The sequence below is a fragment of the Acinonyx jubatus genome, chromosome D2 (genome assembly GCF_027475565.1).
Source record: "Acinonyx jubatus isolate Ajub_Pintada_27869175 chromosome D2, VMU_Ajub_asm_v1.0, whole genome shotgun sequence".
In the NCBI taxonomy this organism is placed as follows: Eukaryota; Metazoa; Chordata; class Mammalia; order Carnivora; family Felidae; genus Acinonyx; species Acinonyx jubatus.
In genome coordinates, this window is record NC_069393.1 from 67,670,006 (window position 1) to 67,697,043 (window position 27,038).

The 27,038-nt window shown below is 45.3% G+C and overlaps 1 protein-coding gene across 2 annotated transcripts in view; it reads right to left on the reverse strand.

The window, feature by feature from the left end:
- GPAM (glycerol-3-phosphate acyltransferase, mitochondrial) overlaps positions 1-25,132 on the reverse strand; it is a 62,294-nt gene extending 37,162 nt beyond the window's left edge. The window contains exon 1 of one of the 2 annotated variants that reach the window (XM_015082946.3): positions 24,907-25,132. The gene's annotated coding sequence lies outside the window, so the exon portion shown is untranslated. Of the gene's footprint in view, positions 1-24,897 lie in introns of both variants that reach the window. The other variant, XM_015082943.3, reaches the window with a different exon arrangement.
- Positions 25,133-27,038: the final 1,906 nt, after the last annotated feature.

The window sequence follows — 27,038 nt, forward strand, 5'->3', positions numbered from 1 at the left end:
CAGTAATCACACCCTTCTGTGAAAGCTCACAGATTTACCCAGGTGCCACATTCTGGATCTTTATCAATTTGTGTCATTCTTCCACAAGAGTACGAACTCATCGTCAATGTCTGACTTTTCTGGGTCTCAGTAAAAACAGCACTCCTTTATGGTAAACCCTCAATAGCTACTCTTGAAGCTGAGGAACAAGAAGAAAAACAAGAGTTCCTTTTCTTGAACTTTCTGCTTCTATTTCTAAATTCATCTCAGAATTCAGGGGGTCCTTCTTTTAAAACAATCCAAAACTGTAGGAGTGGCGATGCAAGAAAAAAAAAAAAAAAAGATTGAGCTGCTTGAAGTCCAAATTCCTGTCTTTATTCAAACCCACACACACCTTAACTCCAAGCACACACCTAAGTCTTCAAAGGCTGTGTTGACTAGAATACCATGAATTCAAATCCCAAAACATCATGACATTTTGTGTATAGATTTCTGGTCCCTGAGCAAAAAGAAAAAAAGAAAACAGAGGAACGTCTCAGGGTTTGAAGTCACAGCTAAAGAGAAAGTAATGTGAAATGAAAGAGAGAGAGCATTACAGGAATGGAAATGGAAGCCAGAGGGGAAAATTACATTCTCTTTCACAGAGTTTATTTGTAGTTACTCTTCTGTAACATCCATTGCACAAGGATGAACTGTACTTGCAGGAGATGTGGATTGCAGTGCAAGGTGTTTCAGGTTACGTAAGGAGAGTTGTTTCGGGAAACAGCTGACAACCTCAGCAATCTGTTTTATCAACAGAACAACAATAATTTATAGTAATCCAGCAGCTAAGGCAGCTAAGATGGAACAACATTGACTGAATTTACTCTCCTACTAAAACAACTAAAGAAATAAAATAGGCAGCAGGGCAGGGCAGACCATAAGAGAGAGCAGACAAATAAGGTGAGCACTCCGCTTACTAAGGCAGGTGCCAGACAGCAGTGCAGAGAGGGGGATCCAGAAAAAGCTAGACAGACTCCCTGAGTTGAGGAGATAGAATCGGGAGACCAGGGAAGCCCAAACAGCTGGAGCTGGGAGTAGAGACCTAGAGAGAAGAGAACTACACGTGTTAGGAGGAGCTGTGAAGACCTACAGGTCAGGTCGTGCTCCAGTCTTCCGCTGATTATTAGCACGTGAATGGGAGGAAACTAACCAAGGCCAGGGAAAGAGCCACCTAGACAGAGAGAGCGAACAATCACCAAAGGTTGCATGGGGCAGGGAAATGGTTCTGTTCCCACAAGTCAGAGTGGAAAGGTACCCAGCGATCGTACAGGACCAGGAACAGGACCTGATCCTGGCACCCAGATCAGAAACCTCATAATTTATGACTCAGTAGGTCTTGCCTTGGGAGTGGAGTAAAAATAACCTTAGGGTAATTGCTGTTCTGGTCGTACCTAACAAATGTTAAATGCTAGCCCCAAAAGGATCAAACCGATTCCAAGAACAGTGTCCCAGAACAAGGCCCAACAGTACTTGGAAATCAGAAAAGGAAATGAAATTCCTTTTCTGAAGGAAATCAGAAAAATCCAGCACCCAGTTCACAATGTCTGGCAACCAACTGAAAATGATCAGACATACAAAAAAAAAGTGGGAAAAAATGGTCCATATACGGAGAAAAATGAATCAATTGAAAGAATCACAGAAATGACAGAGATTACAGACTCAGTAAACTAGGACATTAGAAAACAATTCGAGGGGCAACTGGGTGGCTCAGTCGGTTAAGCGTCCGACTTCATCTCAGGTCATGATCTCACACTCCGTGAGGTCGAGCCCCACCTCGGGCTCTGTGCTGACAGCTAGAGCCTGGAGCCTGCTTCTGATTCTGTCTCCCTCTCTCTCTGCCCCTCCCCTGCTCATGCTCTCTCTCTCTGTCTCAAAAATAAATAAAAACATTTTAAAAATTTAAAAAAAATAATTAGATCTGTATTCTATGTGGCCAAAAGAAGTAGAGACATGGAATCTTTTTAAAAGACCCAAAGCAAACGCCTAGAAATTAAAAGAACGTTGTCTGAGATTTTCAACACACACAGCCCTACATTTCTTTCAGATTAAATATTACTGAAAAAAAAAACAAAAGTTAAAGAACCTGAAAACATTGCAATAAAAACTATCCCAAATGAAATACAGAGGGAATAAAAAGACTGAAAATATAAGCAGAGTATCCATGAGGTTAACATACATGCAGGTGGAATCCCTGAAGCAAATATGAGAGTGAGGAGGAGTCAGCAGAGGCAGAAAAAAAAATTCCAAGACATAGTGTCTAGAAACTTCCCAATTTTGGTAAAAACTATCAACTCACAAATCCCAGAAGCTCAACAAGCTCTAAGTAGAAATACATAGAAAACTATACTAAGGAACATCACCATTAAATTGCTTAAAACCAGTGCTAAAGTGAAAATCTTGAAAGAGTGGAAAAAAAGGGACGCCTGGGTGGCTCAGTGTGTTGACCTTTCGACTTCAGCTCAGGTCATGATCGCATGGTTCATGGGTTTGAGCCTTGCGTCGGACTCTGGGCTGACAGCTCAGAGCCTGGAGCCTGCTTCGGATTCTGTGTCTCCCTTTCTCTCTGTCTGTCTCTCTCTCTCTCTCTCTCTCTCTCTCTCAAAAATAAATAAATATTTTAAAAATTAAGGGGCGCAGTCGGTTAGGCGTCCAACTTGGGCTCAGGTCATGATCTCACGGTTTGTTGGTTCAGGTCCTGCATCAGGCTCTGTGCTGACAGCGCAGAGCCTGGAACCTGCTTCAGATTCTATGTCTCATTCTCTCTCTGCCCCTCCCCCACTTGTGCTCTGTCTCTCAAACATAAATAAATGTAAAAAAAAATTTTTTAATTAAAAAAAGATGCGTATCTATGTAAAGAGACAAAGATAAAATGACAGCAGATGTCTCAACAGAAGTTTGCAAACAAGTCAGGAAAGTAGCATCTTTTAAGTACTCAAAGAAAAACCCAATCTAGAATTCTTTTCCCCAAATAGATGTATTTCAAAAATAAGACAAAATAAAGGCATGCTCTGACATACATAGTCCAGCTATCCATTACAGCCAAGATGGTCATGTGACCCAGTTCTGGGCAATGAGACCTAAGAGAAAGTCAAATTTGAGGATTTCCAGAGAAGATTTTCTTTCTTAGTAAAAGGGAACAGGGAGCTGGCACGGCTTTTTTTTCACTTTTTTCCCCCGTTTTTTCCGTAACTTGATGTCCAAACCCAATGCCACCAATCACATACCTCTGCATTTTGTTAAATCTCTGTTTAAACCACTATAATCTTACTTTCTGTTACTCACAAGCAAATGAGTGTCTGGCTCATATTTAATTTTGAGCACAATTCTAGCCACTATAATGACTCAAATATATGGGGGTGGGGGGAGAGAGAAAGAGTTAAGAAATAGTCCCTGCCAATTTAAGATACAAAACAGATGAACATAAGGGAAGGGAAGCAAAATTAATATAAAAACAGAGAGGGAAACAAACCATAAGACCCTCTTAAATACAGAGAACAAACTGAAGGTTGCTGGCTGGGTGTTGGGTGGGGAGATGGGCCAAACGGGGAAGGGGCATTAAGAAGGACACTTGGGATGAGCACTGGGTGATACATGTAAGGGATGAATCACTAAATTCTGTTTCTGAAATCATTATTACACTATATGTTAACTAACTTGGATTTAAATTAAAAAAATAATAAAAATTAAAAAAAAAAAGTCCCTGCCAGTGTATCTTGTGGGGGCTTGTAGCAATGAAAGTGACCTCAGAGCCAGGCATTTAGAAAGAATCCTAGACCAGAAGAGAATGGAACCCCTCTGACTCAAGTTTACCACATTTGTGGCAGAATAAGGAGTTCAATTCGTCTAAAAACTGCTTTAGTAGTAAATTAAGCCACAAACTTCAAATGGCCCAAGCAGGAGGCAGTCAGGCTTCTGGAAGATCTGTCTTGGCATCTCCTACAGGATGGGCTACCTGACAGCTACCCAGCCCCCTACCCCCAAGGGGCTACCCAGCCCCACCCCCAGCCCCCTACCCCCAAGAAGGAAGGCCAGAAGGAACTAGGTGGGGATCCAGACTTTGTTTCAGCCATGAGCTATGCCTCAGGGCAGGGCACCGGCTCCAGAAGGAATCTGGGGCACTGGATCAGGCAGGCTAATTAAGAAAGAGCTTACAAGTCACCTTTTTTTTCCTTTTTTACAATTTGTCAGTTCATTCTTAAGAAATGAAAGGTATTTTTCCCCTTCTCCCAGGAGTGTAGCCAGGCCCTTTGGTTGAAGACCCTGGATTCCCCAAGCCCTTAAGGGAGGCTAAGTAATTGCAATTAGCAGCCTTTTTGTTGCTGAAAGCCAAAAAAAAAAAAAAAAAAAACTCACAACAACAACAAAAAAAACCAGTAACTAATGATTGGGTTGGCCACCAAGAAGACAAAACCTGAATGGGCCCTTTGTTTTTCCTGTGGAAGTAAGCTGGATTGTGTGAGAAGAGGTTGTCTGAGAACGGGTTGGGGACCAGCACGGCGCTGAGGAGGGGTTAGGTGTTGAGGATACTGGTTCTGGATTCCGTCTGAGATTGCTTCATGGAGGGCCTTGGAGGTGGCCGGTCTGCAGAAGGAGAGTGACCCCAGGAAGACTGAGAGGGCTGAATGTAGAGTCTTGGGAGCCTCAGTGAAGATCCCAGTGGCCGAGCGTGTTGTGAAGGGGATGGAGGTCCACACACTACACGGGGCCTGGGCAGGGAGCAGTGGTCAAGGAGACTGGATTTCAAGCTTTCTGCATAAGTGCCTGGGTAAGGGAGAGGAGGAGGACCCCAAAAATCATCACTGTTGGACTTCTACGAACCCTTGACATGAGATTATTTCAGCATCTTTTCTTTTGTGACATACTGACCAAGAGTGCCTTTAAGACAGTCTTTCCTAGTCGCTGAGGATACAAGATGAAGATATGGGGATGTCACACATAGGTCCTGCCCTTGTGGGGTTAAAAGTCTAATGGTGTGTGGCATGTTGGGACAGAGACAAGTCGTGGAAAGTACAATGAAGATCCAAACAGCCTCTGTCACAGAGGTCAACAGCAGTGAGCAGCAGTAGAGAAGGTGGTCAGGGAGGACCTCTAAGGAGGGAGCAGCTACCCCGAGGCTATGGTGTGCGAAGGACCTTGTCTGAAAGGAGCCCAGAAAAGACCCTTCCAAGAAGGGAGAATTCCATGTGCCAAAGTCCTGCAGGAGGACAGAGTTGACAGACACAAGTGAGCGCTGTGGGCTGCAGTGGAGGAAGGGGGAATGGGGCAGAGGGAGGTGTTGGCAAGCCAAGCCTCCTTTATCCCAAGATGAAGCAGTGCTTTCTTAGCCACAGTAAGAAGTTTTGAAAATTAAAAACAACACTGTGACATGAGTCAAAAATGTTATGGAGGAATTCGCATGCCCTTCATTCTGTAAAAATTAGAGTAGGATGAATCAAAACAGAAGCCCAGGTCCACAGACCTGGCCAGCCTGGAAGAAGGAGGACGGGGCATGACTCAGAGGCTATCATGCAGGCAGGCGCCTGCCTGGGGCAAACTGGCCACAGAGTATGTCCGTAAGAGGAAAGTGAGCACATTTTGTAAGCTACCTTTGTTTGAGCACTTTTTATGTGCCAAGCCCTGTTCTAAATACTTCACGGGCATTATCTCAAACAATCCTCTAAATCAGCCATGGCACAATCTAGAAAATAGCTCGGGCCAGACCACTGGAAGTGGGACTTTCATACAGAATCCTTCTTAGAAAGGTCTTGAAAAAGCTGAAAGAACAAAAGGGGACTGTGAGGCAGCCCAGAGATTTCCAACAGCAGACACCATCCTAGGGCTGGAACAACAAAGGAAGATATTAACAGAACCGGGAGCCAGAGCAACATTTGAGACCAAGGAAAGAGGGGCTGCCTAGGAGGAGCCAAAACCACAGAGCTGCCCCTGCTGGAGGAGTCACCTGAAAAACTGAGAGACACCCTCCCTGGCTTCCTCCTCTTTCTGCCCTCCCACCACCTGCAAGCCCCTCCTATTGGCTGAAGCAAGCTGCAGAGAAGCCTAAGGAATGAGATTGCAGGGTCCACTCCTCTCCCAGACATAAAGTAGAGCAGGGAAGGATGGAGAGGGCATCTGAGAGCAAACAGAAAAACAAGGGCAGCCCCATAAGCCAGGAAGGATTATTACCCCCATTTTTCAGATGGGGAAACTGATGCACAGCAAGAGCTTAAGCGAATCTAGTACCTGGTAGAACCCCAGTTTGAATTCAGATCTATCTGATTCTAAAGCACAAACACAGGGGCACCTGGGTGGCTCAGTTGGTTGAGCATCCCACTTTGGCTCAGGTCATGATCTCACAGTTCGTGGGTTCAAGCCCTCCATTGGGCTCTGCGCTGAGAACTCAGAGCCTAGAGCCTGCTTCGGATTCTGTGTCTCCCCCACTCTCTGCCCCACCCCTGCTCATGCTCTTTTTCTCTCCAGCTCTCAATAATAAATAAATAAACGTTAAAAAATTGTTTTTAAAAAGCACAAACACGTAACATACATTTCAGCCAGCTTAGGTAAGAGCCTGGTAGCTAAGAATAGTCACGTCCCATGTCTGAAAAGCATATGTTTTAAACCCCACTCTATAAAACACTCAGATGAAGTTGGTTTAAGAACTGAGCTGAGTCAGGACACCAGTAGGCCAACCCTGAATCTTCTAGCAGAATGAGAACTCTGCAAGGACTTTGGAGCCAGACAACCTGGGTTCCAATCTTGGTTCTGCCATCTACCAGCTGTGTGACCCTGGGCAATCTATTTAACCTCTCTAGGCCTCAATTCTCTCATTTTTAAAGTGGATTTGCTCATGTCCACTTCCTTATTGGGTTAATTTTAGATAAAATAGAATCATGTATGCTGCAAGATTATTAGCACAGTCCCTGCTGCATGGTTAAGAGTTACTAAACAGTAGCTATTACTATGATTGGTAATAGTCTCCTCTTGCAGAGACTCAGGAGACAAAGGACAGATCCTATTTGTTTGAGCTTGCCTGGCAAAGAATTTGTTCTAAAATCTTTGGAACTCACATGAACTCTTAAGGTCACTTTGTTCTGGAAAGGGTGTCTCTATATCAGTCAGGATGGGCTAGGTTATGATACAGTAACAAACATCTCAGAGTCTTAAGACAACAAAGTTTATTTCTTGCCTATGATACATGTAAACTACAGGTTATTATAGGAGCTCTGCTCATAAAGGACACTGAGGGAAGCTCTTTATTGACGTGCACTTCCTTATTTGCTGAGGCCAGGAATGGAGAGTGGAAACCAGGTACTGGCTCTTAATCCAGACTTAACTTCTGTTCCCATTTCATTAGGTAAAGCATTATATAAAGCAACTGGGTAAAGAAACGTAATCCTGTCGTGTGCCCAAAGGAAGCTAACCAAACATTTATGAACAGCCCTAATGACTATCAGAACAACCTCAGAGAACCTTCTGGTTGGGCTAGATAAAGCAAAGTTCCCAATCTGGAATGAAGAGCTTTAGGAGCTTCTGACAAGCCAGCCCCATATGATATCATAAAAGTTTGTCTTTGCTGTGCCTTTGTTGCATTTATGATGACAGCATGTCAGTTTAGGAAAACTTTTTGTTCCTAAGTATTTCTTAAGTCATTTCTCTGAAAATCACTCTTGGTTTTTGGAAGGTATTGTCCAAGGTGGTTTGTGGAGTTGTGAGACTAGCTGGAAACAAAGTACCTTGTCTTCTGGAAGAGGGATCCTAACGTGGACTAGATCATGAGTGTCCAGACCTACCCAGAGCCCCTCTACTGTTGTACAACTTGATGTCAGATTATTGGATACTGATGGTTTGTTGAGCAAGTTCAAGCTCTAGGGGAAGGAGCAAGACCTTTCCTCTGCTTTCACAATCCCACGCTTCCTGGATTTCTCTCTCCCTACCTAGATGTTTTTCCTTGGCAACTTTTACTGGCTCAAAGGCCTCCTTCATTCTCTCTCCTTACTCTCTCCTCAGCAAACCAGGAGCCTAGGAGTCATTTTTAACCTCTTCCTGCCTCCAATCCAACAGTAACTTCTAGCAATTTTGCCTTCTAAATAGCTTTAAGCCCATCACCCATTTACCTCCTCGCTATCTGCATTGTCCTAATGCAGGCCACCACCACCTTTCCTGGAAGGCACAAAACTTACTACCCGGACTCCTCATGTCAGCTCCCCACCCCCCACCCTCCCAAACTCCCCACACATCCTCCAGAGCAGACATTTGAAAATGCAACACTGAGCATTTCTAACACCCCCATTTCTCTGCCTGATCCCCACTGCAGGTGATTAAAATCCTTTAAATTGTTCCTTGCAGTCTTTAGGACAAAGGCCTTGGACTTTTAGGATAGGGACTTTTAGAAAAAAGTCTTCAACATGGCCTCTAATACCTGGTATTAAGTAACCTCACCACCCTTATCTTGCTAGCCTCACCGCCTCATCTTCTCTCACTTGCCCTTTCTTTCTGACTTTGGCTACACTGTCTGGCTTTCAGTTTCTTAAGAAAAATGCCTCTGCCCTTCTCTTGCACTGCCCTTCTCTTCTCTGCTGGCAGTGGTCCCTACTACAACCCCCTGTTTTCTCTACAACTCATGCTTCATAACACAGTTCAGGTCTCACCTCCTCATGACAACTTTCATCGATTCCCAGACTAGGTCAGAACCCCTTGTTGTATGCTTCTCCCCCATGGGACTTATCACAATTATAATTGAAGACTCCATTGTAGAATTAGCCATTTAATGTCTGCCTGTCCCTCTTAAATTCTTGACTTCTCCCATTCCCATCTTGATTTCCTAGCATCTAACAGTGCCTTGCACAAAACAGATGCTCAAGGTGTTTGTTGCATGTCTAAGTACAAGATGAGATTGATCAACTATTTAATAAAGGAGAACGTGAATGGCTGTTACAACTGTCAACAATCCTGGACAAGCATAACGTTAAGAATAGAGGGATTCAAGGAGGGATCTATGAACCATAGAGCTTTAGGGGCTCAGTATTCTATGGGTCTTGGAGAAGCATGTATTCAAGCTTGGTAGAGAGGTAGGAAGCAGATTACCCATTCTTCTCCCACTCCCAATCTTTGCGTCAGAGGGGAGGGAACACTATGAATAAGGAGGCAAACATGCGTGTGCCCAGTACACTTGAAGGAAGGAATTTGAAAATACTTGAGAGCTAGACATGGCTGGAGATAGACCTATTTTTATTTGTCCTCCTCAGGATCAGTTTTTGTCAAAAAGGAAAAAAAAAATTCACAACGAAGGCAAGGAGAAGCAGAACTACTTTGCATTGAAAGTATTCTTTTTTCTAAGAGAAGAAAGTACATTAGAGCTTCACGTATTAAGTCTCAACAGGAAGAAGATTAATCTAAGTTCAATTAAGTCTCAATTTAGAAAACTTTTAAAGAAATTTAGTTTTATTACTTTTGAGGACGTAGAGGCTCCAAGATTTTCCTTCAGAAACGCATTCTCTTGAGTGCTCTAAACATACTCCTTTTAACTATCTTTAGCTTTTAACTTACAGATTTCCCAACAGAAAAGGTTTTCAAAGAGTAATACCAACCCAGTTTCCAATTATCTAAATTACCTGGTATAAAGCAAAACTCGAATAAGCATAATAATACAACTGACTATGATTACTACCAAATCTTTTCTGACAGCCATCATATTATTCCATAAAATATTTGAAATGGATTACAAGGACGATCTCCAACATGAAAGTAAGATATTGTATAATAGGCTTTCCATAATCCAGAGTCACAGGGTACAATCCCCTCTCCTAGCCCTACTTGGTTAATACCACTGACTGAGCAGGTCAGAGCCCAACCCTTCACCCAGGCTGACTTACACCTCACCCATTGCACCCTCTTGCACATCCAGTTCTGCTTAGGAGACGGCAAAACATGTGTCCCCTTTATCAAATTATTTTATAGTTACTTTTTCCAAAGGCTGTCAGTTCTGGTCCAGAGTTCCTACTTTACCTCTACAAATCATAGGCACATATATGTAAATTTAGCACGCATCCACAAATAGTAGAATTCCTAGCAACCATTATGGGTTACATATGGGATTAAAGAAACCTTAATATCCACAATGTTGGTTTTCTCTAGGTTAATTATAAACGATGCTTTTAGAGGATAGTCTGTAAGCTCCTAGGTCACCTGCTCATTAACTATTAAATATATAGAATCTAGGTAAAGGGTGAATTATATCTACAGCCCCATAAATTGATCAAATCCTGGAATGAATGGAATTTTGACCTCCCAGAGATAAGGTTTAGTTAACTTTAAGCTCTACAGGGTCATGGCATGCCTTATGTTCATGGCATGAATTTTTTAGTGGTGATAATAGTCACAATAAAATTATCTACTAGGTCAGTAACCCCATTTTATAAACCACAGGATGCTTAGACAAATTCTAATTAAAAGAGGAGTCAGCTGGGCGTCCTCTGCACATAACCTACAATCTGTTCTTATTCACAAAACCAGAGTGGCACATAAGGGAATCCTATTATTGATTAGGCACGGGCTTGAAGATTACAACACGGCCACCATTCAGCCATATCCAAAATGGTAATTATTCTGAACGATTAATTACAGCTTGACAAACTACATTATCCAGAACTATGAAGGGTCTTGGAATGTTGAGTGCTAACTCAGTCTATGGTTTTAATCTCTCTGTGCCTCATTTTCCTCATCTGTAAAACAAGACTAATAACAGTATCTACTTTATACGGTAGATGTGAGGATTAAGAGTTAAAATATGGAAGGCACTGGGACACTACCTGGCACGTAGCAGGCAATACCTAATGTTTGCTGTTATCCTAAGAGTTCCTGAGAAAATGTCTAATCCATTAAAAAGAGAAGCCTCATTTGATCCAGGTATCAATCCCACTTGCTTTCACAGGCCATAATTGATCAATGTGGTGTTTCAGAATCGCAGGCTTCCCCAGCTCCAACCCCAACAACTTCCCATTTCCAGTTACAAATCCGCATAGAGTTTTCCTTCAATGACTATACTACGGATTGTGTCACTAAAGTCTTGCAAGCCGTCGTTCCTAACTTTTTGGAGTCAGGGAACGCTGAGAGTCAGATGAAGCTCTAAATTCTCTCCCAACGGCGGGGGGGGGGGGGGGGGGGGGGGAAGGCACATGTAGAAGTTTGCATTTGATTTCAGGGGGTTTATAACCCTCCACTCTGCGGTCATTCAGGGACCCCAAAGTAAGACTCGGCGTCAGTTTGAAAGCATGGCTTGGAAGACAGCCACATGTGGGATCTTGTTCTTCTAACAATGTCTAAAGCAAGAGGAGACCGAAACACATTTCTGCACACTGTAAAGGAAGTACGAGTTACTATCAGCCAGCTAAGTACTTTCCAGTAAGGGGTTTTGGTGAGGATGAGGATGATGAAGAAAGGGGAGAATGAAGATAAAGGCAGACTTTTAAGTAGCTAGGTATGCAGCAGGGCTTTGAAACTGGGAACTGCAGCCTGGCTGTTCCTATTAGCAACTCGAAAGGCAGTTTGGGTAACTGATGATATCGACAGCTTTCTTTAAAACCTCCAAAAGGCAAAATATTATCACTGGGGCTCTTCACGCCTATTCAATGATTCAGACACAAAAGAAATGCTAATTGTGGGATCTGAGCTGTGAATTCTGAGTGAGCCTAGGGACAAAGTGATTATCTGGTGGTCTTATGTTGCTGGAAATTTATTAGAGTGTTTTAAGATTACATTAACTGGTTTTCACCGTAAGTGCTCTGCCTGGAGAAGCATTAAAGGCTCCTGATAAGAAAGATTTCAAAGAGGTAATAGCATCGGCCAGAAGATCTTTTGGGTGAGTCAGGGGTACTGTAAGGAGAAAAGCCCAAATGAGGGGGCCGGGATCAGCAGGGGTGGTGGGATGGACTTGCGACAACCAAAAGCTTCCACTCTGCCGAGGGTCCCCAAGGTCCCTTCTCGTTTCTGGTTTCCAACAGCAACAAATGCCAGAGACCAAAGAGGAAGGATCATATATTTACAACAAACGTCGTAGAATGAGGCCAAGGACTTCATTTCTGCTCCATTATGGTCTCAGATTGCACCCCTGCCTCTCAAGTCTTCTCAAGACCTGAAAGTGTCAACATGCTGTTACCCTTGCCAACCTCTGTCATCCCCGTCTCCATCACCGCCCCAGTCCCCGAGGCCACCTGTCTTCCTGGACCATCCCAAGCTCATCCCTGGTTCAGGGACTCCTTACTCCCTGTCCCTGCTGTGGAGAATATTTCTTCTCTGGATATGCACATGGCTGATTCATTCTTATGTTTAGGTCTTAGCTTGGTTAGCAATTTTCTATTCCCTGCCTCGTCATTTTCTTGTATGTCATCCTATTTGATTTTATTTATAGCGCTCATCACTATTTGATAATGATCTCTAGTTCATTTTCTTTATGCTGCCTCTCTTCATTAGAACGTGAGCTCTCTGAGAGGCAGAACTGTCTGTGTCAAGCATTGCTGTGGCCCCCACCCCACGTGTGGCACAGAGAAACCACTAGATATACATTTGTTGGCTAAAGCAATGAATGTTCAGGAATAGCTACTATTTATGGAGCATTTGTTCTGTGCCAGGCACAGGGCTGTAGTTTTTACAAATACTATCTCACCGAATTCTCACACCAACCCTGCAAGGTAGTAGGTATTTATCTATTATCTCCATGGTACAGCTTATGTTTCAGAGAAGTCACATAGCTTTTCCAATGTCAAAGCTAGCTTGTTACACGCTAATGAGTAACCTAGACCTCATTTGAACCTAGGCATGTTTGACCCCAACACTCATACTCTAAATCAGGAATCGGCACAATTTTTCTGTAAAGGGCTAGCTAGTAAGTATTTAAGGCTTTGGGCATATGGTCTCTATCACAACTACTCCATTCTGTAGTAGTATGAGAGCAGACATAGATAATAAATACATAAATGAATGGATGTGGCTGTGTGCCAATAAAACTTTATTTATAAAACAAGTGGTGGCCAGGATTTGGCCCAGGAGCTGTAATCTGCAGAGCCGTCCTTTAAATCATCAGTTGACATGTGCTGTGCCAGAAAGGGGTTAAACAAAAGAGGGGGAGGGGAGTAAAAGAAAAGCATTAAAATGTGTATTCTGTGCGTGGTGAGCCTCTTCTTCAGAGAAGAAGGACACCCACTTTCAGTTAAATTTTAATTTAGTTTAAAAAAAAGTGAAATAGGAGATAGAATTCTGGTAGGAAACAGGACTCTACTGATTCAACTTCTTGACTGAATTATGACCATTCTTTAAGACTACAGTAGAGTTAAAGCAAATGAGTTATTCCATTTATACCATGGTTCCACTTACTGTGTAATGACACGTGATGTGGCATCATGTGAATTATCATGATGTCAGAACCCGAACAGAACCACATAACCTCCATTGCAAGCAGGCCCCAAATAGTCAATATTGAAGGACCAAGTGCGGCAAGACACTCTGTTAAAATTCTTCCTCTTTGAACAATGAGCCTAAAACCTTCAGTCTTTTCTTCTCAAGCAAGCCCATGATTTATTGGCAAGAGGTGAAAGATAAGATATGAGTCACAGGTCTGAGCCAGCCCAGAGAAATCTCTTGCAGCCTCGTTGGGAAGGGAAACGCTATTTGTGCTCAGTTATATAGTCATTCATGGTGGCTCTCGAGACCAAGTATCAGCATTAAGGCAAAAGATGAACTCACCAGGCCCTTGGGTCTGGGCTGGGAGGTCAGGGCTGAACTTTGAGAAGGTGGGAGATGGAGGGATGAAGGCAATAATTGCTAGAGTGCTTGGTGGTATGTAAGGACTGGCTGGTGTAGCTGGAGCCTTGGGTGGCTAGGTACCCCCGCTCAAACCTTGATTTTCTCTAGGGCAGCCCTAGGTCATCAGAAACCCATTAAACAATATTTATTTCTCTCTTATTCTAAAGAAGAAATCCCTCTGAAAACAGCACATGGTACTTAAACCAACTGGTGCATTTTCCTCAATTTGTATGCAATTTTCTAAACTTGGCCATTAAATGTTCAAGCAGGTGACAAAAAGTCAAACTTTAGTCAGTCTCCTGAACCTTCTCCTAGGCCCATCCATGCACCTCCTTGTAAAATCCAGTATTCGCAAGAATGCTGCTAAGTCAGTTTAGCCAGAGCCCCAACCTTCGATATCTGATCAGGCTCCTAGCCCTCCACCATTCCCCAGGTGTTGTCTGACCACCCCAACCTGTGTTCAGGGAAGAATCATGTTAGGTCGGTTTACCCAGAGTCCCCCTTAACCTTGTTGTCTCCTTTTAGTACTTTTCCATCCAAGGCCCCCACCCTGTTTCTTGCCCATGCTGTATTTGGAGTTAAGTCTAGTCTGTCTTCTATACTGTAAAATCCCCATCGTGGTGGTGCCTATACCTCTGGCGAGAGTCCTGAATAGTCTGCCATATCATGTTATAATTGTTATTGAGTAATTTCTTCTTTAATACAGGAAAGCAACCCCAGGACAGTAGAACCAGCATCTAGAGGGGAATCTAGAGATGTAAGATCTGCCCCAGCTCTGCCATTAACCTGGGTACCCTTCCCCTTGCTTCCCCTTCTGAGCCCATTTTCTCATCAGTAATGGAACAAGTCAATCTCATACATACCTTTTCATCCACCCAAATCCATCTTTTTGTTATGTAATACCTATCATATTTATTACTGCTTATAGTTACTCTTTAAGATGACACATATTATTAATTAAAGTGGATTTCTATTGAGCACTTATTATTTTCCAGGATTCAGAGCAGTCGATTAAGCATCCAACTCTTGATTTCAGCTCAGGTCATGATTGCATGGTCATGAGATTGAGCCCCACATCGGGCTCTGTGCTGAACGTGGAGCCTGCTTAAGATTCTGTCTCTCTGCCCCTTCCCTACACTTGCTTGTGCTCCTCTCTCTCTCTCTCTCTCTCTCTCTCTCTCTCTCTCAAAAAAATGACCAGGATTGTACCATATGCTTTCCACATATTCTATTATTTAATACAACCTCCAAATGAAGAGGGACCCTTATGATTGCAGACTTCTCAGCTATGACAGCCAAGGTTCAGAGTAGTAACATACATTTCCCAAGGCCAAACAGAGAGTGACAGAGCTGGGATTTGAGCCTGAACCTATTTTTTCCAAGAGTTACACTGTCTTCATGTTCTCCATAGCCCCTGGTCAGTGTCTGACCCGAGAAGAAAGTACAGATTCAAACTCCCTTGCCCTGAACTGCTTACTACTGCACCATGATACTTCTCACCATATCAGGCTACAAAATACCAACATGTGTTCCCTGGAGAAGGTGGTGTAGGAGCTCCCATGGAAGTCCAATGCAGGATCTTTGCCCCTGAGACACTCAGAACCCATGATAAAACCCATGGCCCAATCAGTGACCCAGGAGAAGCAATGTTGATGACTCAAAGAGGAGGACCTGGGGCTTCCTCAGTTCCTTATTGTCACCGTGCAAAAGCAAACACAAAACAATGGCCTCTGCTCATCTCTGGTTATTCTCTGGAGAATCTTTTTCTTCACTAGGGAGAGGCAACTCCTTCAAAAATGCACCAAGTTAATAATCTGGCAATAGAAGACATTGGGGGTGGGGTGGGGGCTCTCCTTGAAACATATAGTTGGAGTTTTTTTTAATGTTTGTTTATTTTTGAGACACAGAGAGCAAGCAGGGGAGGGGCCGAGAGAGAGTGAGACTGAGGATCCAAAGCAGGCTCTACACTGACAGCAGAGAGCCAGATGTGGGTTTCAAACCCACGAACTCTGAGATCATGACCTGAGCTGAAGTCAGACCCACCCAGTTGGAGATTTTCAAAAGGACATATCAGTATTGGCCTGCCTGGGGAGCAGATTGGGGGCATGTGGTAGGAGAAGGGTAGATTCCTAGAGATAGCAGAGCAAAGCTGATAATGGTTTGTGTAGATCTGATTCTCTCAGGGGTGAGGAAGAAGAAAGGAGAATGAGGTTAATTACTGAATGTCTACTATCATTTAAGGTCTTTCATATACACTAAGCATCAGGTCCTGACAACAATGTATAAGGTTGATGTTTTATAGATGAGGCTAGGTAGAGTCCAAATAGAGATTCTCTCTTTTCTTCATTCTACCTCAGTGCCCCTGTAGACGCCATTCTAGCTCTAATTCAGAGTTTCATGAAGTAGATGGCACTTACTCAATGGAATAGCTGTACAAAATACTGAGGCTACAAGACCTAATATAATGCCTAGCTTATGGTAGGTGTTTGATAAAACAGAATGGATTAACAACTCACTGTGGCTTCAGAGACAGAGGTAAATATAATCTGATCCAATAGTTCTCAACTGGGGATGACTTTGCCCTTAGGAAGACATTTGGAAGTGTCCAAATGTCTTTTGGTCGTTACAAAAGAGGGGAAGAGCACCACTGGCGTCTAGTGGGTAGAAGCCAGGATGCCGCTAGGCATCCTACAAAGCACAGGACAGTCACCCCACAACCAAAACTTATCTTACCCATAATGTCGCCAGTGCCAAGGTTGAGAAATTCTGATCTATTCCAACATGGTTCACAGGCCATGGTTCACATGACCCAGGGAGACAGATGACTTGCCCAGGGCCATATAACTGAGCAATGGCAAAGCTAGGATGACAAACTTCCCTAAGCCTTCTAGATTATTCTCTTCGGACCTCAGGCTGCTGACCAGCCAGAGGGCTGCCTGCCACAAGAAGGGTGAGTTAAGTGGAAAAGACTGTGTTGGCCAAATTGCCCAGGCAAACCAAATACAGTTATGCAAGGTCAAATGGACCATGCCTGTTGCTCCCCAGACCCTGACTAAGCAGCCAATGGAGGTTCCAGAAAACTAGGTACCAAGGCTTGGAACACAAACTGCTCACTAGAGGTCTTTGATGCCCGCCATATGCCCACTTCTTCCTTTTTGTAGGGTTGCAAACCAAAACAGAATTGTCAAGTCAAAGAATTTTCTTCTAATAATTCAATAGGCAAGTTGAAAAAAAAAATGAATGATTGATTAAGTGATCATATTAGGCCAAGGTAGAAACTGCCAGAAATGAATTCTCTCCAAAATATATCAGGCATTTGCATTATTGGTATCACAACAACAATTTTTTGACATCTTATGTGCCAAGAGATGTGTTTGGTCCCAGCAGAGAGATAGACAGAAGTAGAAGAATGTGTTCACTAATAGCATACACAAGGCACACCCTTGACCTCAAGAAGCACTCAGTCCAAACATGAGAATCTCCTTTGCAATTGCCATCACAAAGTAAAACCAACATTGCAGAATGGTAAAGCAAAACCCTCCTTGCAGCTAAATTATCTAATGGGGCGCCTGGGTGGCTCAGTCAATTAAGTATCTGACTTTGGCTTAGGTCACAATCTTGCGGTTCTTGAGTTTGAGCCCTGCATCAGGCTCTGTGCTGACAGCTCAGAAAATCTGGAGCCTGCTTCGGATTCTGTGTCTCCCTCTCTCTCTGCCCCTTCCCCGCTTTGTCTCTCTCTCCTTCTCTCTCTCAAAAATAAATAAATGTTAAAAAATTTTTAAAAATAAATTATCTAAGCCTAGCATGAATCACTTATTTTAAACAATGGTTAACAGAAATGTTCAACCACAACCGAAGAGATTGAAGTTTGCCATTTATATTACTGGGATCTGGCTTGCCTGATGGGCATTTTCTTCTATCCATCAAGCTTCATGGGGACTTCCAAAGCCCAAACCATATCTAAAATGGCAGGATAACCTGATGTAGTATGGGACTTCAATGAACTATACCAGATCCTTCGACTCCCAAAAGGCTGCTCCAAGCCAGACTGGCATCTTTTCCAGCAGTTTCTAAGCTGCATATCAATGGAAGCCGAAGATCTGGGTTAACACAACTCTCAAGATCACCTTTTATCTTGAAATTTCAATGAAAAATTAAACATCCTGATAACACTGAGTACGAATTGCTTTTATTTCCATTGCAACTACTTTCTGAGACGGATAATGCCCCTTTAGATTTTCATGAGTTTGGCCCAGAAATTGGATACTCAAGTCATTAAACATACAGCAGCCCGGGATGCCAAGAAAACAGGAGCGTCCATTTAAGGATTAGGCCACTACAGCCAGCTAAGTGTCTTGGGGAAGTGAGTTGAATTTGAATACATCAGCTCTGCCAGTCTGCCACAGACTGGGAAATCAGACACTAAGAAAGACACCCCAGGGGCTCCCGCTTGAGTTTGGACATAGGTGTTAACCTTGGTGACAAGCAGTTTGTTAGGCAATGCTTCCCAGACTTTGAGCTACCACAGTGCAGTAAACAATGGATCCTAACTTTTTTTTTCCTGCCCAATGGTAATATTAAAATTAAATTCAACCTGAGTTGACATCTACAAATACCATCCTTTCATAAATGAAAGAATGTTTCAACATCTCGACAGACAGACAGAAGGGATAGCCTCTCCAAACGAAGGCAAGTTCCTCAAACTGAATACACACAGGTGTACTAAAGACTGGCTATTCTGTCCTTAGTTCTTAAGTCACCCTGGGTTGGAAAAACGTCATAGGCCAGCACTCATCTGCAGTCTGAAATATGGGTACTGTGAGGAGCCACTGGAGTTGCTGGGAGAAGAATTAGGCTTGTGAGCCAGATGGAACAGAGAAGATGTTGCAGGATAAGGAGAGGGACAGATAAGGGTAGGATTGGAGGGACTGAAGTTGTCCTGAGAATAAACCTCGCTGCTCTTTGATGGCAGTCTTCCACATGGCGACATTACCCTAAATTGCTTGATTACTCATCTCTTCCACTGGGCTTTGAGTTCCTTGAGAGCAGTGGCTGTGCCTTGTTGCCCTGAGTCAAGGAGCTAGTTAGTCGTGGGGCAGGCCTGGTAGTATAGCAAGGGAGATTGTGAAGGAGCAATGGCAAAGAACCAGGAACACACAATGCTGCTTCACGAACCCGCACAGTCTGACGATTAGAGGGCACATTTCTATAATCATGCGTGCTGTTTGTGGCTGGTGCAGTGGATGAGGGGCCCCACCTCCAACCTACCCACAGGCTAGCCCTGAGCATCATCCCTCAAGATGATTAAAATGAGCCCCAAGGGGAGTGTGATGGGAGTTAGGGCTGCTGCCGCCCCGGGAGGTGCCAGGGGACTACCGAGTAAAGGCTCAGCTCCTCTCCCAAGTCCCCTGAGCTGTCTGGGCTGAAGCAGGGCTGGGGTGTGGAACAGCCAGCCTCCAGCCTGCCTGCTGCTTGATCCCACTGGTACTGCCATTGCCAAGTCAGAGAAGAGCTCTCAGCCCCAGGGTGTTCCATTTTCCCAGGCCCCAGTGCCTCACAGTCACTTCTGATTCGGAATTGACAGAAAGAAAACATCAGCCACACTGTTACTAAGTAGTCCGCCCCCCTGACCCCCCACCTCCGCCCATGTTAAGATCCACAAAAACTGCTCTTCCCTGCAGAGAAAGTCCAGCTCATGGGAAAAAGGATGTTTTCTTTTAAAACTCATTTTGGGTAGTTTTGGATTTTTTTTTTGGGGGGTCAACCTGACTCCTGGCAGGGTGTTGAAGCCCAATGCACAGAGTCAACCTCAGCTAAACTTCCCACCAGACCCACAGGGCAGGTTAGAGAAAGGCCAAATGCAAAGCTCAGTAAGTAAAACACACAGAGGCAAGGAGAGAGGACGGGGTGGGAAGAGGGTTCCTGTTGCCCTGCTGCTTGAGAGATCAGGAGTGATGGAGTATTTTCATTAGTACTGGCTCAGCAGGACAACTTGGAGCCCCAATACACATCTGAAATGCCGCTCCTGGCTGCAGAACCAGGCTTCCCCTTGGCAAGATTAGCAAGGCTACAGGTTCTGGGGACCGAATGGTGAGGGTGGGCTTCCCACTGCAAATATCCTGCCACTTTCCTTTTATGACCTGTTGGGGAGAGTTTGCCTCTGGGTACAACTTGCTATTCCATGTCTCTTTGGAAATGCTCTTGGGGAGCCTGGGTGGCTCAGTTGGTTAAGTGCCAGCCTCTTGATTTCAGCTCAGGTAATGACCTCACAGTTTGTGAGTCCGAGACTCCCACTGAGCTCTCTCTACTCCCCCCCCCCCCCCTTCTCAAAATAAATAAATAAACTTTAAAAAAAGGAAACGCTCTGATACAACGTATTATCTATTGCACAGCGTTAGATAGTCCTTTCTCAACATCCATCTAATCTTTGACTCCCCAACCAAACAAAGGTTTTCAAATCCTGAGCTCATGTGAAGACAGTTATGTCCCTTGAGTTATCAAATCTATAGCCTGCCTTCCCACCATCATTGCTCCCTTAGGCATCGCTGGCTAAAACCCGTCCCTGGGAGGTCCTACTAAGCATTGTGGACAGTAAGCAGTAGGTGGGGATTGGTTAACAGACAGCTGAAGGCAAGAGTTAGGCCCCAGGTAAGGAAGAGGAGATGGAAAGAGAGTCGATATGCCCTTGGAGGTCAAGGGGACAGGGTCCCCCGTGGGGAAGGTGGAACAGGATTGAAGACCATTCTTTCAGGAGCCTGAACTGATCATTTCCTTTCAACACACTTGGCAAGCTTAGCCTTCCCATCACCTCCCAGAGTTTCTGGCTTTGTCTGGAAAAAATGCTAACCAGTTCTTCACAAGAGCTGTCACTAAGTCCCTGGCCGCAGAGCTCACAAAAGACACTGTGTGCAGTGCAAAAGGAACATGGTGCTCCTGGGGGAGGAAGCTGAGTGGGTGGGGAAAGGGGCAGCCTTGGGAGCACTCATGGGCAGCCAAGGAAGATGATGGGCCCGTGCCCACATCCTCAGCTCTCTGCTCCCTGCCCCAGCCTGCCTGTGCTTGGAATTCCACCACCAGAGATGATTGCCCCAGGTGGGTTAATCATCCAGGCTGGATGTGTAGGAACCTGGGGGACAAGGACAGAGAGAACCTCTTTTCCATTCCTGGGAAAGGGCTTAGGGATTTCTGTCTGGTGGGAGTGACCATAGGGGAGTGAAGATGCTGAGCTCTAGCTGGGGAAGAGAGGGAGGCACTAGAGAAAGGGGTTTCTGGGAGACAGAATTAGCCAAGCCTTCCCCCTGGCCTTCTTGAGTTTGGACTCAGACTCTGTCTATCCATGGAGATAGCTGGGTAGAAGAGTACTGGACAGGAAGTCAGGGGAGTCTCCTTTAATCTGACTCTGTCTTGCTATGGAATTATAAATACCAGAGATGGACAACTCAGCCTTAGGAAGCATTTGGTCCACCCCCCTCACTTTATACTCACAGCCTCTGAATCCTAGAGTTACAGGTGGTTGGCCAGGGTCACACGTGCTGAGCATTCTTGCTCATGATAGCGTGTTAGGTGCTCAGATGCTATCGGTTCACCAGGGAGGTCTTGCCTGACAAGCTTTCCTCCCCTACCTAAATATGGTCCTTTTTTTTTTTTTTCTCATCACAAATGGGAATGATTTATTTGTGTGTGTGTGTGTTTTGTTCTTGTTTTTGTTTTAATGCTTATTGTCTCCTATTCAACTGTAACTTCCACAAGGGCAGGGATCTTTCTCGGCCTCATTCTCCACTGTTCCTCACACATGGCAGGCACACACCTGCATTTAGTGAACAGAACATCTCTATTCTCAAAGTAACAGCACCAGGGGCATCTGGGTGGCTCAGTTGGTTGGGCGTCCGACTTCAGCTCGGGTCATGATCTCACGGCTGGTGGGTTCAAGCCCCACATCGGGCTCTGTGCGGATGGCTCAGAGCCTGGAGCCTGCTCTGGATTCTGTGTCTCCTTCTTTCTCTCTGCCCCTTCCCCACTCACACTCTGTCTCTTCATCTCTTAAAAATAAATCAACATTAAAAAAAAATTCAAGGTAACCACACCAGAGACATATGATACCCATTTTACAGATAAGGAAACTGGGGCTTAGACAACATAAATAACAAGTGGGGAAAGCAAAATTCAGCAGTGGATCTGAATGACATCCCCCCCTCCCCCCACCCCCATGCTGTACTACTTTTCTAAGAAAGGTCTTCAGATTTTGGAGTTTCCCTTAAGCTGGGGGCCTTGGTTTAGGCTTTTTGGCTGTGATGTTCTAGGACCAGATGTTCCCAAACCAGTCTCTGGTCTTGTGAAGCTCGGGGCTAGATTGTGGTCCAGGCAGGAAAGATAATGCTGAAGATCACATAGCAGTGAGGAGGTCCCCACACAGCAACTGGAGAAGCAGACAGTGAAACAGAAATATCTGCCTGAATTCCAGAGGGGACCAGTCACCAGGAGGCAGTGAGCCCAGAGCTAAGTGTTTATGAAACCCCCTGGTATGCGGGTATGAGGCTGGATACATCAGAGTCTCAGATGCTGCACTTACCAGCTTGGGAACGTTAGTTCTCTTAGCCTTAACTTATTCCTCTAGGACATAGGATGATGCTAACCCCCTCCCTCACAAGGAGGGTAAATGAACTAAGGCAGGGAAAGCCCTTAGCACAATGCCCGATCTGCTGCAAGCATCCAGGCAGTGTTAGTTTCTGTAAGCGCTTCCTTCAAGGCAGGACCAAATTCCTGACTTGGAGCCCCTCTCAGTCATGAGGTCAGAGCCCATAAGTGATTAAAACAAAGGTAGGTGAGAGGCTGACGGAGAAAGCGGATCCTGACAGAGAGGACGTAGCTCAAAACTAAAGTGAACTCAGGTCAGGGTCTGCACCCATTTCCTACCATATCCTCAGAGCCTTGCCCACAACCTGCTCTGTGGCTCATGTGCAGTAGGCTGAGTGAAAGGGTCCAACAGAGCAGATGGGAGAGTGGCCTAGTGTTCTCTTCGTTACCCCGCTATCATTCGTTTTTCACGGATTCATTCGGCACCAGATTGGCATTGTGGCATAGGAGTGAAAGCATGGGCTCTGAAGTCCACTGTTTACTAGGTTAACTCCTTTCTTTTTTTTTTTTTTTTTTTTTTTTTTTTTTTGGTGGTGGGGGGTGGGGAATGGAGAGGGAGGGAGGGAGGGAGGGAGAGAGGATGGAGCATGGAGCCCAATGTGGGGCTTGATCCCACCACCCTGGGATCATGAACTGAGCCGAAATCAGAAGTTGGACACTCAACCAAAGGAGCCAGCCAGGTGCCCCAACGTGTTTCTTTATACAGTTCCCTTGTCTGTTAAATGGGTTGACACCTCCCAGTTTGAGGACTGAGTTAAAAAGTGTAAGAGCCCTCGGAACAGTGCCAGGCAGCTAGAAGGTGCTCCGTCAGTGTTACCTGTTATTGCCAGTAAGAGTCTCTTGGGTGCTGGACACTGCTGGGCTGGAAGCAAGGCCCCTGGCTTCACAGAGCTGCCAGTGCGAGGCAGTGGATGAGGAAACAAGCCATCATGAGACGACACAGTTGGGGGGTCAGTGAGGTGAGGTCCAGGGGATCCTAACCTAGTCCCAGAGGAAGAAGCTTTACTCAGAGACCTCACTAATCTGTTGACTTGGCCAGAGCAGGGGGCAGGGAAGGGAGGAAATGCTCCGAGCAGAAAGGGTAACATGCAAGAAGGCCGCCATGGTGGGTGCAAAGAATGAGTGTCCGTGTGGAGAACAGAGATGGGAGAACAGTGAGAGAGGAGGAGCAGACTCAGGCCATCCGGATGATGGTAAAGGGAGAAAGTGCTCCCAAAAGAGCAGGAAGGAACCAGGTCCAGGAGGTACAACTCCTGGCTCTGAGTTTGTCCTCCCTCTTGCCATTTCCCTTAAAATTGTGAGGGGGGAGGGGATTTACTTTGACAAGCGCCTCAGACCATTACCCCAAATAGTCTCAGGAAATCCAATGGGGCCTCTGCCGAGAAAATCTCCCCCCCCCCACGCCCCCTCCTGCAGAGCTGGTTGGCGGGGGTTGGCGGGGGGGGGGGGGGGGGGCGGGGGGGGCAAGCCAGGAAAACATGCTGCCAAAGCTGACACAGCGCAAGCAACCCAGGTACAAACAGTTCACAATGAAGACAACCTGGATGGAAACATGTGGAAATTAAGACAACCACTACGGCCAGAGAGAGGAAATGCAGTAATCGAAAATGCACAGCAAAAAACAAAAAGAAAGAAAGAAAAAAACCCAACAATTTTAATGCTGATTTACTATGAAAGCGTTGTTTTCCACCCAAATAAAATGATGTTTTCCTTGTCTTGCATCATATCCTCCCCTCCTCGGGCACCTCCAGCCAAATGTAACAATTAGAGGGGACTTTTCCATCCTCTTCCCAGGTGGGTAAATCCCTGCTGGCATCATGTGGAGCCCAGAGCCCAGCTTGCATTCTTAGCGAGGAAGCCCTTTGACTTGACCTCTCAGCCCAAGCGCGGAAAACATCGCCGAGCTGGGGCCATGAGGGGCGTGAGAACCGAGAGTGCACATCACACACAGATCCCAGGCAAAGCGGGAAACAAATTCTCATAAATGAGATGCTCGGCCCCATTTTTCTCTCTGTGGTCAACATCACAAGGATGCGTGTCACCAAGCAGAACCTTCAGGGGGCCTTGTCCCATTTGCAAATCACATCAGACAATGTTTCAAGCTAAAGCCACCAGATTCTCATAATGCCCAAAACCCTACTGGGACTTTGGGGTTCTGAGCCAGGGGGAAGGATGACAGACATACCAAGGGAGTGGACAGACCTCGAGAAAGGTTTCCCGGGGAGCAAAAGCCTGCAGATGTGAATGATACATCGCGATCATGCTCACGCCTCTCTCCAGCTGCAAATAACTCACACCTTGGCCTTGCCTTTTGTAGAATTTCAAGATTTCTTTTTTCTTGCACATTCTTTTTCCATTTCCTCTGCCTCTCCTGCTCTCCACTCTGCACCCCAGACCTGCACCCTACCCCCTTTTCGAATGCCATGACATCCTAGGAAATTAGACACCCCCCCACCCCCGCCAAATTACCTTTAATACCTGTATCCTTGACTCTGTGGTGTTTAAGGAATTATTTTCAACCAGCTGATTAGCAAAGCTGCTGGAGACTCTGGAGAACACAGCCCCCGCCTGGGTGTGGAAGTGGACAAAGCTCCTCTGGGTGTCTGTTTGTATAGCTGGAGACTGAAGGACTTTGGGTGTTCTGTAGTAACCTCAGAAAAAGTCCCTAGGCAGCAGTAAACTCTCCCAGCATGGTTTTGAAACACCACAGGAGGAGGCCTCTTTAATCAAATAATAACTAGTCCGAGATAAGGCCTGCTAGTCTGAGCTCAGACAGCCAATCAGCTGCTTCCTTCCGACTGCAAGGACAAACAGACCCAGGCTTCTGGAGTGAGTTTCAGGGCTTGTTATAATTTAATGATTCTGTGGGTGGTGTCTTCTTGGCTTAGCCTGATGAGGATTTTCTGACCAGGGAGTGAGCCTCAGGAGCTCAGGAGCCTCATTCTCACTGGATGAGCCTGACGCAAGTTGCTGTCACTGAATATCCTGAGCGATCACGTGGGGCCCCCAGTTCCCAGACTGGATGCTTCCATGTTGCCAAGAGAGTTCTCACTGCGGCCAAGAAAGCAAGCCTGAGTGGGTCTGAGCAGGGCTAGCTCATGGGGGGTAAGCGTATTTGGCACCAGATGAGCAACTCACGGACTGTGACCCTGAAGAAGTCATGTGAAGACGCTAGTGACCTGCTCCCACGTGTTGGAGATGCTTTACATGCATTTCCTTGGACCCTTAATTGGCAGGGACTTTGAGTTTCTCTGTAATCTTCATCCTTCCGTGCCCCCCCTCCCCTCTCATGCTGTCAGTTCTCGGTTGGGCCTCTGAGGCCTCATGAAGAGGGTGGGTGCTGGGAGTTAAGCAAGACTGAGAGTGGATAATGGCCCTGCAGCTTTCTAGCCCTGTGACTTTGAACCTGTCACTCAGCCCCTTCCGGGCTAAATGACTTCAAGGATTCAATGGGAGAAGGTCCCGTCAGATTCTTATCTGCCCCTAAGAAATGTAAAAAGACCCTTAAATGGTATTGACCTACTAGAGCTCCATAGGTAAAGGAAATTCTGGGGGACCCCTTTGTTATGCAAATAACGCTTAGCCACCAGCCGAAAGAAACCCCTTCCCATTAGCAGTCATTCTGCCTTAGAACCCCACCCCCACCTCCTCCATCAACCTTTCATTCAACAGATGTTTACTTTGATCTACTGTATCAAAGACTGAATTAATCACTGGGAGGAGGGGGACGGGAAGGAGCACCCTGGTGGACTCCCCTGCCCTCAGGAAACTGTCACAGCTCAGCAGGCAGGAGTTTATTATAAAGAGTCCTTTGTGCAATCAAGCCAAAGGAAGGGGCCAGTGAAGGCAGCTTGTCACAGAGGGTTTGGGCCTGTCCAAGGGCAGCAGGGGAAAGCCAGCAATGGTGGACAGGAAGTGGACTCAAGTTAGAGGGCCAAATAGAGCCAAACCATCTCCAAGGGAACTCCTTGCAGGGCTCCGACTAGGGGAAAAAAGAGGAAAAGCAAAGGTAGGTGTGTGTGTGTGTGTGTGTGTGTGTGTGTATCAGCCTCCTTAAGATATAACTTACATCCCATACAATTCAACCATTTAGATGATATAATTCAATGATTTCTAGCATATCCACATAGCTGTGTGGTCATCGGCAGAATCAGTTCGAGAACAGTCCATCACCCCAAAGAGAAACCCCTTCCCATTAGCCGTCATTCTTCATCCCATGCCCCTTCCTTACCTCTACCAATTCTAGATAACCACTGATCTACTTAGTGTCTCTTATGGACTTGCCTATTCTGAACATTTCATGTAAAGGAATCATATACTATGTGGCCTTTGTGACTGGCTTCTTCCACTTGGCATCACATTTTCAAGTTTCACTTCATTCCTCTTTATTACTGAATAATATTCCATTGTGAAAATACACCACAATTTGTTTATCCATTCATTCATGGGCATTTGGATAGTTTCCACATTTTTGCTGTTATGAACAATGCTGCTATGGACATTCATGTACAAGTCTCCACTCCCCTTTAGCCACAAATTCACAATCCCATAGCGGAAAACCAAGAAGACAACAAAGCAGGTGAGAGAGCTAGGCTTCGAAGGGTGTGTCT